The sequence below is a fragment of the Leopardus geoffroyi genome, chromosome C1 (genome assembly GCF_018350155.1).
Source record: "Leopardus geoffroyi isolate Oge1 chromosome C1, O.geoffroyi_Oge1_pat1.0, whole genome shotgun sequence".
NCBI classification, from domain to species: domain Eukaryota; kingdom Metazoa; phylum Chordata; class Mammalia; order Carnivora; family Felidae; genus Leopardus; species Leopardus geoffroyi.
In genome coordinates, this window is record NC_059328.1 from 24,780,477 (window position 1) to 24,796,299 (window position 15,823).

The 15,823-nt window shown below is 52.9% G+C and overlaps 1 long non-coding RNA gene across 1 annotated transcript; it reads right to left on the bottom strand.

The window, feature by feature from the left end:
* Positions 1 to 6,202: 6,202 nt before the first annotated feature.
* LOC123597546 lies at positions 6,203 to 11,984 on the bottom strand. Its single transcript, XR_006712157.1, has 3 exons — positions 11,092 to 11,984; positions 7,635 to 7,763; positions 6,203 to 7,159 (listed from the first exon to the last, which is right to left on the bottom strand). It is a non-coding gene; the product is annotated as an uncharacterized LOC123597546 (long non-coding RNA).
* Between the last annotated feature and the right edge of the window lie 3,839 nt (positions 11,985 to 15,823).

Sequence of the window (15,823 nt, forward strand, 5' to 3'; positions counted from 1 at the left end):
ACCAAGAGTCAGACGCTTAACCGACTGAGCTACCCAGGCACCCCTCTATATTTCTTTGTTGTTGCATCCCTTAGCCCCCTAGGTTTTCAGTAAATAATGGCCAAATGAGTAAATTATATTAGTTGTTTTCCTGAGCACCTACTACAGGCCAGGTGCTAAGCTGAACATTTTATCTCCATTATTGCAAAGGATCTCAAAATGACAGCCCCAAACAGAAGGCCTGTAATTAAGCTCATTTACTAATGGTAAATCTGAGGCTCAGATTGGTTAGCAACTTAGTTGACTAAAGTCACACAGGCAGAAAAAGGTGGCAGTCCAATTCCGTATACTGCCTCAATTAATGACTTGAATTACTTTTATCATCATCATCGTCACTATGCGTGACCTCCTGAGGCTGATCTTAGAGTCCAGTGAGTGTCCGGTGGCCTTTTCCTCTTCATACTTACCCAGGAGGAGCCCAGGTGTGGCACAGACTTGGATTCAAATCCAGTTCTGCATCCCTGGTTGTTGTAACTTCTCCAAACCTCAGCTTCCACTGCTGGGAAATGAGGTTGAGTGGGTGTGCCACAAGAAAATGGAGAGGAAATGCCTAGCACCTTGCCCAGTACACAAGAGTCGCTTGGTAAATGTTGTCGTCTTTATTTCCTCCTTCCTCCCTGCCCGGGAGCTGCTGTCTGGGGGTCTTCGGTCTGGTGCTGAGCGCCCATGGGGGACCTGCGCTTAAGGGTCGGGTTCTTGCGGCGATTCCGAGCGCTGCCTCCAGGGGGTGCCACCACACCGACCCCGGGTCTCTGGGGTGGCTGTTCCCACAGCGGCCGCGCCGGGTCGCCTGGGCCCGGAGCTTTGGGGGATGAGGGCGCGCGGGTGGCAGGGAGGTCCGAACCCCAGCTGAATCAAAATGTTTTTGGCATCAAGGTCATAAGTAACAATAGACAACAATAATAGTAATAGCACCAGATCCACTGGTAACTAGTGGTTACCGATTTAAGAGGCGTTTTTGCATGCTGGAGGCTGTGGGACTCCAGGGAACAAGCCAGGTTTAGACTCAGACCAGGTTCCAATCCAGCCCGCTCTCTCTCACCCTGTGCTCTGCAACCTTGGGCCTCTCTGCACCTGCTTCCTCAGCTTCCAAAAGGGAAAGTATAATAATATAGTTCTTGGGAGGAATAAATGAACTTCTGGAGAGCCCACTGAGAGCAACTTGGGCAAGTGCATTTACTGTAATCCTTACCTCTTCCCTGTGAAGGAGCTATTGTTACACTCCCTTTACAAACTGAGGGTCCACGGGGAGGAGGGAGGCTTTTATCAGGCTCCCTTGGCCTCCCTGGTGCGCGCTCTCTCTCTCTCTCCTCGCACAGCCCAGAGACCAGTCCAGGAGCTCATCCCTAAACCCACCACCCAGCAGCATCTCCTCTCCTTGGAGTTGCCCCTTCCCCTCAAACCCCCAGGCTCCTCTGGACACTGTCCTTCCATCCCCAGGTGCAGATTCTGGCCAGAAAATGTCCCCTGGCTATTCCCACTACACCCCACCCCAACCCTCCAACTGAAGCTACGGCCCTCCTTTTGCCTGCCTAGCTCTTCTAAAACCCAAAAACCCATCCAGTCATCTCTTCCAAGAAATCTTTCCTGGGTTCTCTCCCCCCAGGTCAGCACCCTTTGCATATGCTGTTCCCTCTACCTGCAAGCCCTTTCCCCAGCCCTAATGCCTGTGACTCAGGGCACAGTTTAAATATCCCACCTTCTAGGAAGTCCCCCTCCCCTATGTTGCTGCTGCCCCCTGTACTTCCTCTAAACAGGTCACAGCATAAAAGAATTGCTTGTTTAAATGTTCCGTCTACCCCCATTACAGAGTGATGCCCTGAAAGCAGGAACCATCAAGGTTCAGCAGGAACCCTGTCGGGGTCTCCATGGTACGACAAGGTCTAGCCCAGTGTCGGAACACAGTGCACGCTCAGTAAATGCATGTCCAGGGAATGAGTGATTCGGCCCAGCTGGGTCCACTCACTGAGCCTCCTCAGCAGCCTCAGCTCAGAGGTATGTGCACATTCACAGCAACGGAAGCACATATTCAGAGGGAAGTCACACACAGAGTCACATGCACGCACAGTCACAAAGAATCGTATGCAAGAGACATATGCACAAAGCTGAATTCATCTATTGCTCATTTCTGCTTTTCTGTGTTTACGTACCTTTGTATCCTACGTACGTGTTCACTTTCTTCTTTTGTGACTTGAGGTCCCTGAGAACAATGTCGTGTCTCCTTGACCAGCCTGGTAGCCTGCCCCCCATCAGACTGGGAATCCCAAGGGAAGTGTTATATCTCCCCAACTAGTCTGGGGCATTAGGCCAGGGAGTCTCTTCCCCACCAGCCTGAGAGCTCTTGGAATAGTCTGTCTCCCACGGCCAACTGGGAATCCTTGGGGCAAGGGCAGTATCTCCCCCACTAACGAGGCTTGGAGACCCAAAACAGAATGGGATCTGATTAAGCTGCAGGAGGAGAGCTGAGCTGGATCTCCCCTATCAGACTGGTGGCTCCCAGGAGCGTGGCTGACTCTCCCTGACCCCTCTCCACCCCTGCCACCTGCCCACAAGCCAGGCCTTCCTCCCACCAGGGTACAATGATTAGGGCTGGGTGGGGCTGCTGGGGCTTTGGAAGCAGCGGCAAACCTAACAGCAGACCACACTGCACATCAGCAGGATCAGTGAGGCTCCAGCGGGGAGTGAGAGGGCTTGGGTCAGTTGTCCTGGTAATCCCGTCAGAAGTCTTCCATTCACTCCCCAAACCTGTCCAGAGTCCCTGGGCCTGGCCCTGGCCTCTATTATGTTCCTTAATTCCCTCGCCAATCCACTCTTGGGAGACCATCACCCCATTTATATTACAGCTAGGAAACTGAGGCTCAGGCAGCAAGTGACTTGCCCTAAGTCACATAGCTGGGAAGTAGCAAAGCTGGGCTTCCCCCTTGCACAGGCGGCCTCCTGTCCAGGTTTGAGGAACACCGGGGAGATCTATTTGACAGGAAGCAGTGACTTTCCGTGCGTGCCTCTCGTGGGCAGGTTTCTGGCTTGGACCGTGGTACCGGCTGTGGAGACAAACAGCGCCTAAGGACCAGAGGACGGGAATGCCAGCTGGGGAGACTGGGAACACCGAGGAGGGGCAGGATCCACAGGCAGCCAGCCAGGGCAGGCAGGAGGAAGGCCTGGAGCCCAGTCTTCCTGGTCCCGGTGCCCAGCACGAGCATCCCCTCCCGACTGGGCTCCTGGCACTGGAGTCCAGGATTCAAGTCCTGTTCACCATCTGACCCCCCTCTGAGGGCCTCACTTTCCGCATCTGAGAACCAGGGCAGAGACCGGATGGGGTCAGCGCTTGGGATTCCCGCTCCATTAAGCCTTTCTTGGCCAGGGTGCAGCCCGGGCGCAGGTGAGCGAGTTGCCACATCAGCAGGGCGAGCCCCGCCCCGTCCCCTCCCCCAGTTCCGGAGGGAGGCCCCGGAGGCCCCAGAGGACGGTGGGAAGTGGGTGGGGAGAGAGGGCTGAGCCCAGTTGGCTGCCGATTGGGGGAATGGCTGGAGAGGTGGGTGAGGGAGGCTCCGTGTGAGTCTACCCGACGGTACTAGCCTGTGTGTATCTGTGAGGATGTCTGAATGTTCCAGAGTGTACAGGAGCAGGTACACAATAGGTGCGTGCCTTTGACTCAAGTGTACACGCTGGTGTGCAAGAATGTGCGAATGGTGTGCACGTCTTTGCAGCTGCCATTGTGCCTGTGGGAGTGGCCCTGGGTGTGCAGGAGTGAGTATGATTGTGTCTGAGTGTGTCCCTTTCGGTGTCTGTGTGAGTGCACCTGGGGGTCCAAGTGCGTGCGCCTGTGCGTTTGCCCTTCTGTCTGTGGATGTTGTGTGCAGGAGCGTGCGTGAATATGTCTGAATGTGTGCGTGTGTGTGGATATACTTGAGTGTAAAAGGCATGTGGATGCGTTGGTGAATGTCTCTTGTGTGTGTCTTTGTGTCTGTGGGTGACTGGTTGTCCCTGCGTGTACAGGAGTGTGTGGACCTGTTTGAGTGTTTCCAGAGTGCCTTCGTGTGACCACGTGGACAAGTGTGTGTGTGACTGTGTGTCGCTAGCAGAGTCCTCTGGGATAGGTGTGAGCCTTTGCGTCCACATCTAGCAGACCCCTCCAGCTGACCCCTGACCCATGGAAGCACAGAGCCTGCCCAACCTTCAGAACAGCCCAGTCCCCCGCCCCCCACTTCCTGGTGACTCACCTCCCTGCTATCCTTGCCCCCGCCCCAGGCCTCCTGCCTTCAAGGGCAGTCCCCCTCTTGCCCAGTTTGCTCTCCTCCCACTCAAAGGGAGTCTCAGTCCTTTCTTCCAGGCAGCCTTCTGCGACCAGACAAGGGGGACCTAGTTCTAGCCACACATGTTGTAGTGATCTTTCACTTGACATGAGAACAGGCTCAAAGCACTGCAGTGACCTACTGGAGGTCACATAGTGGGCACATGTGTTTAATCCCATGATTCCTAAAGCTCAGGGTGGGGCCCCCGGCCTCCTCCAGCCCCACCGATGGCCCCAGCCCAGGGCCCTGGACCTGGGAAGGAGAAAGGGAACTGACATTCAGGGAACCCTCCAGCCACTTGCTTGGCCCTTCCCATGCTGTCATGTTGGTCACTCCCGTCTTGCTCAGAGAGGCGAGACAGCTTGTCCGGGGTTACACAGTTAGGAAGCAGCTGCGCTAGGATTTGAACCCAGATCTCTCTAGCTCTCTAGCTCCAGAGCTCATGTTACTGGGTGGGGGCACCAACCAGGCTGACTGGCCACTAGTCCTCACAAGAAAGGCAGAAAGATGATGAGATATGGGTAGAAATGAGGAAAGGTGGCTCGAGACAGTTCCTATGCGGCATCACACCGAGAGCTGAGGTGACACAGTCTCATGTGAGTCCCAACAACAGCCTGATAGGACTTCCTGTTCTAACCAGAGTCCAGCTCCCTGCCTGGGGCCTCTTCCCCTGAACTAAGGCACCGGGTTGACAGAAAATGTGACAGAAAATGTGACTAAGTGGACCCAGACTTGAGCAGCCTCCCCACTGGCTGGTCACAAGTGTTTGAAATGCCACAATGCCTCTGACCTTTGTCCCCCAGAGGCTTCTCTTCTAGATCAAAACCCCAGGCTCTAGGAGAGGTGGCTAGAGCCCCCAACCCAGCCTGAGGGAGTCTGGTTGGAGCTTGGGGTCCCAGATGGATGGAAGTCCTGGGGCCAGAAGGAGCGTGGAGGTTGGGGAGGCTGGAACGGCCTCTTGTCATCCACTATCTCCTTTCATTCTCCCAACAGCCCCTGGGGCAGCAGGCACCACTCCCATTTCTGATGAGGAAGCAGGCGCTCCGAGAGACGAGAGACGCATATGTGGTGAAAGCGGGACTTGAATCTCATCTGTGGACTGAAGTCCAGGGCTCTTGCTACCAGATGTGGCTCCTCTGGATCGCAGGGCTGGCTTGGCCGGGAGGAGGCCAGAGAGGCAGGGATGTGAGAGACGATGCTCCTTTGGCTCCTCTGGATGACAAGCACCAGAGAAATGCTTAGGCAAGTGCTTGAGGAGACAGCTCAATGGCAAGGCTATTTGGGGAATTGAGGAGGACAGGGCGGGTGCCCCTCATGTCCCCGCTTCACAGTGTCCCCACGGGTGTTCAGGAAGCAGAACAGGTCCACTGACCCGGACACCTGGTCTTTGCCTTGGCTGCAGGTGCCCGATACTCCCACATTTGACACCGTTGGTCACAGAGCCTCCATCGTCCAGGGCCTCCACTGATGTTCTTCCTGCCTCATGTCATTGCTGTGCTTGTTCCTGAGCTCCTGATGAAACGATCCTGTTCCCAGCCTTCTTTCCCTCACTCCCCAAATCAGTGAGTCTGATTCCTGGAGGGCAGTTTCAGCCAGACCACTTCAGGGGCCACTGGCTGCCTCTGGTCCACTTAACTGGCAGGGCAGTTAGGTCACTTGGCTCAGAGTATGATGACCTAAGAGACCCTTAGAGAGAACTATGGGCAAGGCAGGCCCTTAGAGCATAAACAACTCCCTTCCTTTTTTTTTTTTTTTATGTTTATTTATTTTTGAGAGAGAGAGACAGAGTGTGAGCAGGGGAGGGGCAGAGAAAGGGGGAGACACAGAATCGGAAGCAGACTCCCGGCTCTGAGCTGTCAGCACAAACCCTGATGCGGAGCTCGAACTCACGAGCTGTGAGATCATGACCTGAGCCAAAGTCGGACGCTTGACCGACTGAGTCACCCAGGTGCCCCATAAACAACTCCCTTAAATCTAGATCCTGGGTTCAGCTGCTTGCATGAAGCTGGGGACAGTGCCTTTTCACTTCTTTCCCCCTAGTGCCCAACACGGGGCTGGCAGTGTTGAGTTGCGGCGACTCAGTTGATGGACAAGTGAATGAGGTCAGCCAAGGAGCCTTGGGGCTCTGCTGAAGGCTGTGGCTGTGCAGTGGGGCCTGTGAATCCCGTGTCCTTGTCCAGGGTCGTCCTTATCTCCAGAATCAATCAACCTCCCTGCTGCTGCACCTATGGGCTTGGGTCTCTCTCACATGGGTCTGCTCCTCTGTGTCCTGGACACATTTGGAACACCTGGTGGCCACCCCTGCCACCCCAGACTCTCTCTGCCCGCAGGTCTGTCTGTGTATCCCTGATCCTGGAACTCAAAGCCTCTCTCCCTTGTTCCTTGCTGCCTGGCTGTCCTCCTGTTTCCGGCCTCCATGGGTGGCCCTGCCTGACCTTGTCCTGGCCTCAGGGGCGGGGTAGGGGAATGGGAGGGGTGTGCACAGTGCAGCTCTTGTTCAGGGGATCAGGGAGGGACCAATGCCTGCTCTTGTGTTCCAGTCCCTGGCTTGGGTCCTGGCCAGCCAAAGGGTGAACTGCCTCTCTGCCTGCAGCATCATCTCAGCATTCGTTCCGCTGGCGGAGCAGGCCCAGAGCCGCTATGGAAGCTGACCGAGAAGGCCCTTAGCTGGGCTCTCCTTCCAGGCTGTTACTGATCCCTTTGCCTCTAGCTCCTCCATCTCACGACCTGCTCCCTGGACCATGAAGACAGGATGTGGCTGGTTTGGCTATGGCCAGAGACCACGTGGGCATGACACAGGTCCCAGGGCTGCACTTTCAGTGTCCCATCTGGGAACTGGAGGTTGACAAATAAGGTTAGGTTAGGGAGATAGGGAATCAGTGAGGGGGTGGGGGCCAGTGAGATGATGGGGGTTCAGTGAGAGGACAGCAGTTCAGTGAGGGCTTGAGGTAAAAGAAATGGGTACATAAGGCTCTAGGGAAATTAACTCAATGATCCCTTCTTAACATGGCTCAGGCCCCCGAGCCTACCCTGGGGTCTATAGTTAGCATGACTGTGAGGGACATGGCTGGGCACCTTGGTGCCAGGCACTCCTCCGAACAGTTGGAGGGAAGCTGGAGACCTATGTCTGCCAGGAAGGGACCCAGACAGGCAATACCACAGTCCTGAGCACCAGACTGTGAGGCCTTAGGGGCTAGGAAGCCAGGGCTGGGAGTGAGTCCCTGGGCAGCCAGCCAGAGAGAGGCAAGGAATGGCCTGGGGCCATGGAGGGCAAGGGAGACCTTCCTGGGAGCTTCCTCCTACCTCGGGGATTCTGTAGGCTGGGAGCAACTTCTAGCAAGGCATTTGGAATCCTGGGATGGCCCTATCCCGGGATCTCGAGGACTGCTCCTTCTTGCCCCTCAGGTTACAGCCCTTGGCAAGCTTCCAGAACTGGGAGGGGAAGAAAAGGATGAGCACTGGGACCACATAGCAGATTCCTGAGACTTCTCAGGAAACTCCTTCCCTTCTGCCCCCTCCCCAACACCCTCCTCATCCCTGAGTCACCATCCCTTTTACAGAGGCCCTCCCCCTTGACTGAGTCAGCCCCTATCCCTAGAGAGTCCCTAGCTCTTTCTGGGTCTCTGTCCCCTAACTGAGTTCAGGTCCTCCTCACATAGCTGTCATACCAGAAATAAAGCCAGTTTTAAATCTTTCACATGAGTGTTTCAGGCACTGTCCTTTCTTTCTCACCAGCAAGGAGGGCTGGATTACCCCTGGGCCCATCCATTCAGGTTCTATTGTCTAAAAACCTGAAGGGGCTGCTAAAGGATCATTTAATATATACATATTTTTTTATGTTTATTTTTGAGAGAGACAGAGAGACATAGCACAAGCAGGGGAGGGGCTGGGGCAGAGAGAGAGGGAGACACAGAGTCCAAAGCAGGCTCCAGGCTCTGATCAACACAGAGCCTGACGCGGGGCCTGAGCTGGTGAACGGTTGAGATCATGACCTGAGCTGTTAAGTCTGACACTTAACCAGCTGAGCCAGCCAGGCGCCCCAGGATCTTACAATATTCAAATGTCCAAGCCTGGGCTGGTGAGGAATGGCTATTTTGCATACTTCCTTTTTAGTGAGGAAAAACTCAAAACTCTCCTCCCTCTCCTGCTCGGAGTCTGACTTGAGGAGAATCCTAGCTGGGCTCTAAACAGAAGGTACAACAATGCAGAATGTTACATGGGAGCTATTTGGGTACTAGACCTCCAGGCCTGGGGTGGGAGAAGAGGCCAGGATTTTCTCCCCATTCCCCAGAGGAAGCCAGGAGTTAGAACAGGGAGTAGAACCAGAAGAGGAAATGTTCTTGGAATGTTAAAAACTGAAGTGATTTTTTTTTTAAGTAGGTTTCACGCCCAGTGTGGGGCTTGAACTCACAGCCTTGAGATCAAGACCTAAGGTAAGACCAAGAGTCGAATGCTTAACCGACTGAGCCACCCAGGTGCCCCCAAACTGAAGTGATTCTTAGGGATTTCTTGGACCCTACACCACGGCTACACAGGATCTGCAGATTACCACCCCCTTCTGTGTCCATGGCAGACATGATTAGTTGAGCATGGCACTCATTTGAGCAGCAGTTAGCATGTGCAATTAAATTCGTCTTCCCTTGGGGTGCCTGGGTGGCTCAGTAATAAATAAACATCTAATAAATGAATGAATGAGTGAATGAATAAACAAACAAACAAACAAACAAACAAGTAAATAAATTTGTCTTCCCTGAGTAGTTCAACCCTTTCCTTTCCAGATAGGGAAATTGAGGCCCAGAGAGGATGCAGGAAATGTAGATTATATCCATCCAGACACTACCTGCCCATCCTACAAGCACATGGGTCAGTCCCCTGGGAGGGTGAGGGAGGGCAATTCTCCTCCGTGTAAGAAAATCATCACTAAAAGGTCGCTCTGGGTGGAATTGCAGGTGACTTTTATCAATGACTTTGTGCTTTTCTGCATTTCCCAGATTCTCTTTGAGCATGAATTCATTTTGTAATCAGAAGTCTCTTAATAATAATACTAGTTTGAGGCATCTGGGTGGCTCAGTTGGTTAAGTGTCTGACTTCGGCCTAGGTCATGATCTCTCTGGTCTGGAGTTTGAGCCCTGCATCGGGGCTCTGTGCTGACAGCTCAGAGCCTGGAGCCTGTTTCAGATTCTGCATGTGTTGTGTGTCTCTCTCTGCCCCTCCTCTGTTGGCACTTCGTCATCTCTCTCAAAAATAAATATAAAATTTTTTTTTTAATTTTTTTAATGTTTATTTTTGAGAGCGAGGGAGAGACAGAGAATGAGCAGGGGAGGGGCAGAGAGAGGGGGAGGCACAGAATCCAAAGCAGGCTCCAGGCTGTGAGCTGTCGGCACAGAGCCCGACGCGGGGCTCGAACTCAGGAACCGCGAGGTCATGACCTGAGCTGAAAAAAGAAATCTGACGCCCAAGAAACTGAGCCACCCAGGTGCCCCAATATAAAAAAATTTTAATAAAAAAAATAATAGCCTTTTTCCCCTAAACACCATGTGGTTCCTGCCTTAGGCATTATCTAAGTCAATCCTGACAATCACCCTGGGAAGGAGGTAGTATTATTGCTGTTATTCCCATTTTAAAGAGGAAGGAACAGGGGCGCCTGGGTGGCTCAGTCGGTAAGCACCCGACTTCAGTGCAGGTCATGATCTCACGGTTCGTGAGTTCGAGCCCCATATCATCGGGCTCTGTGCTGACAGCTCAGAGCCTGGAGCCTCCTTCGGATTCTGTGTCTCCCTCTCTCTCTGCTCCTCCCTCACTCACACTCTGTCTCTCTCTCAAAAACATTAAAAAAAAAAAAAAGAGGAGGCAGGAACCAAGACTTAGGGAGGTCCAAAAATTTGCCCCAAAGTCACATAACTAGTGGCACAGCTGTGACTCTAGCCACAGTAAACACAATTAAATCAATTAAAAGTTAATATCAGGGATGGTCTGGGTCTATGGAAGAGTGCTGATTTCCATGTTCTTCTGAATAATAGAAGTGGGAAGCCCCGTTAGGGGGAAATGACTTGCCCAAGGTCACACTAAATGTGCTGTGAAAAGGCAGCGTGCACCCCAGAGAAGGTTTCTGAGCGGCCTGGGACGTGTGCAGAGGCCTGGCATGATTCTCCCACCTCTCCCTAGGACCCAGACACCTCTCTGCTCAGGACAATGGGGACACTGTGCCCTTGCAGAATGCAGGATAGCAGGGTACCACCTCCTGCCAAGGCTCCTGCTATTCCTCTCGGCATGAAGTGAGGAGAGAAGGAAAGACACAGAAGAATGAGGTAGGGGTGGCTCAGAGCTGAGCCAACAACAGCCAAGGACAGAGCCGGGCGTGGGGGAGAAAGGAAGGTCTTCCCTCCACTGGGACTTTGGGAAAGGGCCATTTTATTTGTTTGATTTTAAGTTAAAAACAATTTTTTTTGGAATCTCTACACCCAACGTGGGGCTCGAACTCACAACCCAAAGATACAGATTTGCACACACGTCTGACTCAGCCAGCCAGGCACCCTTGGGAAGGGGCCATTTTAGCAGGAGCATGGGCTGAGTGCCTCCTCCAGCCTAGCTTTTGCAATGATCACCCACTAGTGTGCCGGAACCCCTGGGCATCTTTTTTCACTGTCTCCAAACACCACCCCCTTCTGTGTGCCCAGAGCATGGGAAGGGGACACCGCTAGACCAGCTCTCCAAATCTGTGTGGCCCTGCCCAAGCCGCTTTGTTTCTGAATCTTCTTACCTGTGAAACACAGATGACAAACCCTACTTTTCAGGGCTGTTCTGAGCAGAAGAGGTGGTCACAGAAGTAAAGGATCCAGAGTGAGTAAAGCAGCCCAGCAAATTCTGGTCATTAGTAGAGCAGGGGCTCTCCTCTCCCAGCCCGCCCCTCCCAGCAGGCAACGTGAGGAGAGCTTGTGGGAGGGAGGGGGAGGGAGGAGCCTCTTCCTTCCTACCCCTTCCAGCTGGGTATCAAGATCTGAGACCAGATGTGTGGCCAGTGACTCAGCCCTTTCCTGCCTGGAAACTCCTCCCTGCCTGCCTCACCGGGCTAGGCCAGGGAGGGTGAGACAGCAGATTGGAGGTCGGGGTGGCTGGTCCTGAGCAAACTCAGGGGAGCAGTGGGGGCAGAGTGGAGGAGGGAGACAGAAGGAGGAATGAGGATAGCATGGCCAAGCCATGCTGGGGAGGGCATGGGGGTGGGTGGGACGATGTTGAGGAAGAAGTTGAGAGTGCCCTTGAGTAGAGAGTGGCTGGCTCAGCCTGAAATGCTCATCTGCTCACCCCCTCCTCCTTCCACCTGCTCGCAACCCTTACCCAATATTTCCAAGCCAGCATCAATCCATTTGCCCTACCCTCCTATCCACCTACCCACAGGGTGCTCCCTTCCTTCCCTGTTCTCTCTTCCTCTTCCCAGCCAACCACCTCCACTTCCTCACCTCCCACTCAGCAGGTCCTTTTACTGACTCCTCGAAGCACGTGGAAGCAGCAATCTGGAAGGTTGTCTCTTGGTTGCCAAATCTTGTACCCAGCCCAGCCTGATCTCTCAGCAACAGTAGGCACTGCTGGGGCCCTTCTTGGAGCTCTTTTCTTAGCCTGAGACACCACCCTGCTGGTTTCCCTATCTCTTGGACAGTTCCCTCTCTCATTTGGGCTTCCTACTCCCACCCACTCCACCCCCACCCCCATGAACATGTGTGTCGTATAAGCTCAGTCCTTCCTAGTCTAGCGTATGGAGAAGGAATGGACTTTGACTTCATATGGATCTGTGCTCCACTCCTGGCTCTGCCCTTTACTAGCTGTGTAACTGGATAAATTCTCTGAGCCTCAATTTTCTCCTCCAACAAACGGCTTAGTATTACCTATGTCTTGGGGATCAAATGGGATAATGTCCATCATGCATTCAGCACTGGGTCTGGCACATAGCAAGTATTCAGTACTGTTTTGTTTTGTTTTAGGTTTTATTTAAGTAATCTTCGCACCCAACATGGGGCTCCAACTCAATACCCTGAAATCAACAGTCACAGGCACTCACCACCCACTGAGCCAGCCAGGCGCCCCTCCATTACTGTTAATATCCTTTCTTCCTGGCCAGTTTTCATCCCCACCTCACTCCCAACTCCTAACTGCCAGGCATGTCCTAGTGACACCTCAGGTTCCAAGTGGTCAGAAGCAAACTCTCATCCTTTCCTTTTCCTCCCCAAACACCAGGTTCTCTCTCTCTCTCTCTCTCTCTTTCTCTCTCTCTTTTTCTTTTAGAGAGAGAGAGAGAAAATGTGTGAGCAGGGAAGAGAGAGAGAATCTTAAGCAGGCTCCATGGTCAACTTGGGGCTTGATCCCACAACCCTGGGATCATGACCTGAGCCCAAACCAAGAGTCTGGTGCTCAGCCAACTGAGCCACCCAGGCATCCCATCAGGTTCTCTTCTTGATGTCCCTATTTCCATGAATGCTCTACCAGCTTCCCCCAGGCCCAGCCCTCAGGGATGCCAATCCATTCATTCAACAAGTGCTTACTAAGACTACAAAGCTCCATGCTATGAAGAGACTTGAAAAACCATTGTCTTTGCCCTTGAGGAGCTCACAGTCTGCTGAGGGAGACAGACGAGCAATTAAATATAATGAGGTAATTGCTGTATTAGAGGTTTGTATGAAGGAAGCCAATCCAGGAAGCCTTCCTAGAGAAGGTAGCGCTTGAGTTGGCACTTGTAGGCTGAGTAAGAGCTTGAAAAGTAGACAAAAGAGAGCAGAGGAATCATTTTCTGGCCAAGGTGTGGCACTGTGGTGTGTGAGAGGGCAGAGACTGGCTGTGTCTTTAGAGCCAAAAGCTCACATTTGCGTTCGAGAGCTCCCTTGGGGCAGCATGGAGGACTGCTGGGAGGAGGCAGAAGCGGAGGTAGCAGGGAGACCCCGGAGGAGGGTTCGTGTTCAAAAGTTTGCCACGCACAGGCTGTGCAACCTTGGGAAAATCACTTGACCTAACTGAGTTTACATTCCTCATCCGTCAAAGGAGACAATAATAGGCACCCAAGGGGATGTTGGGGAGGGCGGAACGAGCTAATGGAAGGGAAAGTGCTGCACAGACACAAGCTGTTGTTATTGTAGACAATCTGCCAGGCAGGCTGTGTTCCAGCCACAGCCCCACCTCAGAAATGGCCTCCTTGAGTCTCCTCTGAGCTGGGCCCACATCCTCCCTGCTGGGGGTGGGGTACAGGATGCCTGGAACATGGGCACACACCTGACTCTAGATGCTGGCTCGCTGGCTGTGTGATAGGGGACCAGCATCTTCCCTCTCTGAGCCTCACCTCTCTCTCCAGCTGCAGAAATAGGGCCGAGAACCCAACCTGCAGGGCTGTTGGGAGAATTCTGTGCCACCTGGTAGGTGATCATTAACTGTAAACAGTTCCGTATCCCCTGCTCTCTGGCCCCCCGCCCAGGGCCTGGCACCAAGCTGAGCAGAGTGGGAAACAGTAAATATTTAATAACACACTGGCTCCAAAATCCTGATTGAAGGGACGTGTGGAGGAGGCTGAGGACATCTGCTCCCCCAGCAGGGTCTGTGCAGATGTCCCTGGACTGCAGGGGCAACACTGCTAGATCCTGAGGGAACTCTTGTCTTCAGTGACTTCCTGGGGAATCCCAGTTAGCAGGGGCCCTCCCTGGGTGTCCCAGCCCCCTAACATGTCTCTTCTCTCTCTTTTTTAATGCTTAGTTATTTTTGACAGAGAAAGAGAGATCATGAGCTGGGGAGGGGCAGAGAGAAGGGGACAGAGGATCCGAAGCAGCCTCTGCACTGACAGCAGTGAGCCCGATGTGGGGTTTGAACTCATGAATCATGAGATCAAGACCTGAGCTGCAGTCAGATGCTTAACCTACTGAGGCACCTGTCTCCTATCGTCTCTTATCCATTCACTGAGCCATTCCTCACTATGCCAACCAAGCCTGTGCAGGCACTGGAGATTCAGAGATAAACATGTTTGCCATAATGCGATTGTATGTGGCTTGATCAAGGACTGACTTTCAGGAAAATCAGACTGGAAGGAAGGGACTTAATGTCTCTGGGCCTCCATTTAACCATCTATAAAATGGGGACAATACTCATCTCTCTAGGACTGTTGTAATGATTAAGGAAGATGATTATATAAAGTACTTAGGGCAAGACCTGGAAGCTGGTCAGTCTATCAGTAGTGATGATTTTTAAAAAAATTCTTAATGTTTATTTATTTATTTTGAGAGAGAGAGAGAGAGAGAGAGTGCAAGCAGGGGAGGGGGGCGGACAGAGAGAGAGAGAGGGAGAGAGAGAATCCCAAGTAGGCTTCCAGCGCAGAGCCTGATGCAGGGCTTAACTCACGAACCATGAGATCATGACCTGTGCCGGAATTAAGTCATTTAACAGACTGAGTCACCCTGGCACCCCAGTGGTGATGATTTTAAATCTTGAGGTGATGTCTGCTGGGCAAACTCTGTGGGTTGGGAGTGGGAGTAGGGGTGGGCGTAGGGACTGGGGGCAGGGAGGGATTCTGCATGGGGACGTTGGAGAAGGCTCAACACGAGCAGCATTTGAGCTGGCCCTGAGGAGAAGTGCTTTGCCAAATCGCAAAATGGGGAGAGGCAGGTTGGGTTCCGGGACTGAAGGGCTCTATGTTTCTAAGAGGCTGGGATTTACTCTGGAGACAACAGGAAGGGATTTAGCAGAGGAAGGGCAAAGTCCAGATTTAGCCTTAGAAAAGGTTCCCCTGGGGGTGCCTGGGTGGCTCAGCTGGTTAAGCATCAGGTCAAGATCTCACCACCTGTTGAGTTCCAGCCCCCCCATCGGGCTCTCTGCTGTTGGTGATGAGCCTGCTTCAGATCCTCTGTCTCACTCTCTCTCTGCCCTTCCCCTGCTCCCACTCTCTGTTTCTCAAAAATAAAATTAACATTAAAAGAAAGAAGGAAAGAAAGAAAGAAAGAAAGAAAGAAAGAAAGAAAGAAAGAAAGAAAGAAAGGTTCCCCTGGGGGCATGTGGAGAAGGGACTGAGGTTGGAGGCAGGGGTCAGAAAACTGGAGGAAGCTGGGGTGATCTGATCGTGCTGGGTGTTGGAGCCCTGTATCACTTAGTCACCGGCCTGGTGCTCACCTAGGTCAATGAATCAAAGGTTCCAGTCTCTGCTCCTTAACAGAAATTTATAGGAACAACGCCTATAGCTCGAAGAGTCGACCAAAAGACCCAGAGCAATCCGGGGCTGAGGGCCTGTAGGGCCTCCCTTCCTCCCCAGTCCAGAGGTGCCACCCCTCCCCCTGCCCCTGGGCCTGGGCCTCCCCTTTGTGAATCTGTCTGCCTGTGAACGTGTGGTTGTCTGCCGGCTGAGGCAGCAGAAAGAGCATTTTGGAGTGAAGCAGAGCTACATCCAAATCCTGATTCTGCTGCTAAGTTAGCTGTATGATCTTGGTCAAATTTCTTAACCTCTCTGAGTTGGTTTTAAGGAAAATGTTCAG